We start from the raw sequence: 5,000 nt of genomic DNA, 5'->3' as shown, positions 1-5,000 counted from the left end.
TTATTCTTGGATTTTGCTGAAATTTAAGACTCCCGACATCCAAACCAAATATGGTCCAGATCGGATCAGAATAAGATATATCCCCCCAGAACGATCATCCGAATAAGGGCTTAACCACATGAACGGCACACTTATTACATAAGTGTGAACTGTAACTTGTACAGAGCTTCTTGGCAACTGAACCAAATATATTTAAGATCGGACTGTATTGTTATGATAAAGTTTGATAATAAATATATCCATGGTGGTGGGTATCAAAAGTTCGTTACGGCCAAACTTAATGCGTTTGTACTTGTTTTAGCTCGGCTATACTGATAAGATGTGATTAAAATATAAAAATTCATTAAAAAAATATTTTTAAATATTTTATAAACTAAAATTCAGAAATTGAACTGAGTGGAAGAGTTGTTTTAAAGTTTTTAATTGTCATTTGAATTTTTTTTCACTTCGAAAAGAAAAAAATATATAACCATTTACTTAAAATGCAATACAACTACTTTGCCTGGTACACATAAATAATTGATAGATTTTTTTTTTGCATCTGATTTGTGTGTGCACGCACATGCATTCGTACGTTGCATGTGTGAGTGAGTGAGTGCATTGGGTAGTGTACTCTACAAAAATTAATTAGAAATTCAAAACATGCTATTTGTTGGTGTTGTGATTTTTTCTCCACCTAATGCTGTGTAGTTCTGGAAATATCACCTTCATACTTCCCTCTGCTGGTTAGAGGTGTTCAACTTGGGAGGGGGGGGGGGGGGTGGTTTAATGGTTGTTGGCAAAGTTTTCCTCGAGCTGGTGGGTGGTTAATGTGCAAGAACTTTTATAAAAAATTAAAATCTAGGTCATATTGGTTTAGCAAAACTAGCTGTGCAAAATAACTATTTTTAAGAATATTCTGGGAAAATCTATTTGCAGAGCATATCATTAATAGCATTCAGTTCTAATGAAGCGGCAAATGTAAATCGAAACTTTGTATTGCGGTGTTGTGTAAGTTGTTATCTAAAAATGTTATCAACTTGGGTTTTTTGCTAAGGTACTTAAATTCTGTTCATATGTCCATGTGATCGTATGAGTTATATTAACTTTATAATACTTATACAACATGGTGAACGGTAATGGGTTTGGCGGCATGTGTGTATGTGTGTGTGTTTTAAATAAACCGAATTATCCAACAAACCATTGTACGAGCAATTCAACAAATTAGCTTCATCAAAAAAAGTAAAAGCGTGATAAGTTCGGCTGGGCCAAATCTTGGGAACCTACCACAATGGATTCTGCTTAAATGTATACAAAATCGATCTAGTTGAAGGACATAATTATTGTCTACATACCAAACTTCCTTCAAAACAGCAAAAATTAAAGCTTCTAGCAAACGACCAAGGATGATTTTACATGGGAGCTAAAACGGGTTATAGACCGATTTGAATCGTATTTGGCACAGTTGTTGGAAGTCGTAACAGAACACCGCATGCAAAATTTCAGCCAAATCGGACAAAAATTGTGGCTTCCAGGGGCTCAAGAAGTCAAATCGGGAGATCGGTTAATATGGGAGATATATCACAATATGAACCGATTCTGACCGTACTTGACCCAATTGTTGCAATTACAACAAGACATTACATGTAAAATTTCCGTCAAATCGGATAAAAATTGTGACTTGTAAAGGCTCAAGAAGTCAAATCGGGAGATAGGCTTATATGGGAGACTAGCTGGAAATGGGCCCTCTCTGCTGCGCCTTCTTTAACTCTCTAATATCTATTTAGGGTGGGGAAACTTCGCCCTGAATGTGGATATCGTGCTACTGTAGCCTATGTCCGCCTAAGCCGCTGAAAGCCTGCGTTCGAATCATGGCGGAACTTCGGAGAAAATTTATAGTGTTGGTTATCTCCTTAGTGCTGGCGAGATTTTCGAGGTACCATACCATGCATGGTCATGTAAAAAATTCTCCCCCAAAGAAGTGTCGCACTGCGGCATACCGTACGGACTCGGCCATAAAGAAGGCCCCTTATTGTTGATAAACTTAACTTGAATCGGAAAGTGCTCATGGATGTATGAAAGGTTTGTCCCTGCTCGGTTCCTGGGCAAATTTTTACCCTACTCCCAAAAAGCCTTTCTTTTGAGCCCCATCTGAATGAATTGGTAAATATGGGTTGCCCAAAAAGTAATTGCGGAAAGGCTTCGGGTTAACCAAGTTAATTGACAGAAGTCCTCTGGCCTTCACCGCCAAATCGTCTGCCCTTTCATTTCCCCTTACTCCGTTATGGCCCGACACCCAAATGATGCGGATTTTCCCATTCTCAGAGAAGGCGTTAATCTCCTTCTTACACTGCAAGACTGTTCGTGACCGTTTCATGGCCGGCCGGACTTAATCCTATATACCCTCCACCATGGATCGCATTGGTCGAGTTATTGCCCGGGGTCTCTTTTATAAGGCAACCATATCATATTATGAGCCCATTTGGACCATACTTAGCACAGTTGTTGAAAGTCATATCAAAACGTCGCATGCTAAATTGCAGCCAAATCGGATGAGAAATGCGTCTTCTAGAAGCTCAAGAAGTCTAATCGGGAGATCGGTTTATATGGGAGCTATATCAGGTTAAGAACAGATTGAGACCATACTTGGCAAAACACTTCATACAAAATTTCAGCTAGATCGGATAATAATTGTTGAGCACTTTAGAGGCTCAAGATGTCACGGTCCGGTATTGGTTAATATGGTAGCTGTATCAGGTTATGAACCGATTTGAACCATACTTAGCACAGTTGTTGGAAGTGTCAAAATCCCAGATCTGTTTATATGGGAGCTTGATGTAAACATGAATATGGCCCATTTAAAACCCCAACCGACCCACTCTAATAAGGTTAGGTTTAAATGGCAGTCTGCCATCAGACTCACTAAGACGTTTTTGTCCGTTGCGATACCACAGGAACAGACGAAGAAAGATGCCCTCTAGTTCCTGCCGTTGAACCATCCAGATCGCTTTAAAAGTGCCAACAACTGGCGAATGTTCATATCCGCTAAATCAGACAGGTACTCAAAGAAATGAGAACCTAAAGTGGAACTCCTTCTGACTGCTAGTGTGGGACACACACACGGAGGGTGTTCTATAGCCCCTTCTTCTTCGATGTCCCTACAGCTTCTGCAAAAGTCGTTGCTGGCAACCTTCAGTCTGTGAGCATGTTTTCCGATTAGACAGTGACCTGTCATGACGGACACAATGACTGAGACGTCTGTTTTTTTTTCCTTTAGAGGGTGTTTTGGGAAAGGGGTGATGCCCTAAATACATGGTCCTACATTTGAATATAAAATTCGTATTCTACTTCTAAATACCTTTATTTGAGCCCCATATTGCGATGGTCACTAAAAAATTGCTGTATGTGGGGTACTTTGGGAAAGGGGTTGGACCCCCAAAAAATTCGTCCCTAAAATCGGTATCAATTCTTGCTCTACCCCCCAACTGCTTTCATTTAAGCTCCACATTGGCATGGTCGCTAAATATGCCCGATTTAGGGGTGTTTTGGGAATTTGGGGTGGTCCTCCAAACACTAAGCCCGCGTTCTATTCTCATGTATCTATACATCATTTATTTGAATCTCATATTGCCATTGCCCTCAAAATTTGATATCAAATTCGTTTTCTGATCTCATTTAAACTCCTTATTGCAAAAGTCAGCAAATATGTTCGGTTTGGGGTATTGACCCTAAAAGCTATGAATATTTAGTTACACTCTCTTTAAGACCCAAATTGTCTTGGTGAGCAAATATGTCCTATTTGGGGGTTTGTGGGACGTCCGTTAGACAGTTGGCCCCTAATGTTGATATCAGATACGTGGTCTACTCCCACATATCCTTAATTTGAGCCCCATATTTCCATAGTCGGCAAACATGACCGGCTTGGGGGGTGTTTTGGGGGATGGGCGGCCACTCAGTGAGTTGGCCTAGAAAATATATATCCGATTCGTATTCTACTTTAAAATACCTCGCATTTGAGGCTCATATTGCAATAGTCAGCAAATACTTCCTATTTGAATGGTATTGTGGGGGTGGGGTGGCCCCATAGACATTTTTCCGAATATTGATATTAGATTCGTGCTTTACTCCCAAAGACCTTTCATATGAGCCCCATATTGCTATGGTCGTAAATTTGTGCCCTTTGGGGGATGTTTTTGGTTAGAGATGGCCCCCCAAACACATGGTCTCATATTTGGATATCAGATTCGTATTCTACATTCAAATACCTTTTATTTAAGCCCCATATTGCCATGATCAGTAAATAAGTCCTGTTTGGGGGGTGTTTTGGGAAAGGGGTGGACCCCTAGAAACGTGGTCCCACATTTGGATATCAGATTCGTATTCTACTCGCAAATACCTTTCATTTGAGTCCCATATTGCCATGGTCGGTAAACATGTCCGATTTAGGGGTATTTTGGGGCTTGGGGTGACCCCCCTAGCACTTGGTCCGATAATTGGATATCAGATACGTTTTCTAATCTTAAATACCTTTCGTTTGAGTCCCATATTGTCGTGATTGGTCTAAATATATGTTTGGTAGGTTTGAGGGTGGGGCAGCCCCCCCTTGGTACCCCATCCGAAATTTGGAAACAAAATTTTTATTTTTAGGGTACTATATGAGAGCACACAAAATATCGCTTAAAGCGCACCACCCATCTCCGAATTCGGGGGAAAGGGGGAGGGTCCGCCCCCCCATCAGATGTCAAAAAATGTAGTACCCTTTTTCACCACGGGGTCATTATGTACCATCTGAGACTATAAGGAACACACAAACATACAAACAAACACAAATTGATTTTTATATATAATAAGAAGGTATTTATGCTAAAATTTCGTCATAATCTAAGGTTGTTAGATAAGTTTTCTTCACTACTCTGGTTCAGAGAGTTCTGCAATTTCTCATAAGTGGAACTAAGTTAAGAGTCAATGCCATACCATCACTTCTAAGTACATTTATAAGTAACTATTCACATATTTTACTG

Source organism: Stomoxys calcitrans, chromosome 5 (assembly GCF_963082655.1).
Source record: "Stomoxys calcitrans chromosome 5, idStoCalc2.1, whole genome shotgun sequence".
Lineage (NCBI taxonomy): Eukaryota > Metazoa > Arthropoda > Insecta > Diptera > Muscidae > Stomoxys > Stomoxys calcitrans.
Note: the sequence above shows the minus strand (reverse complement) of the source record.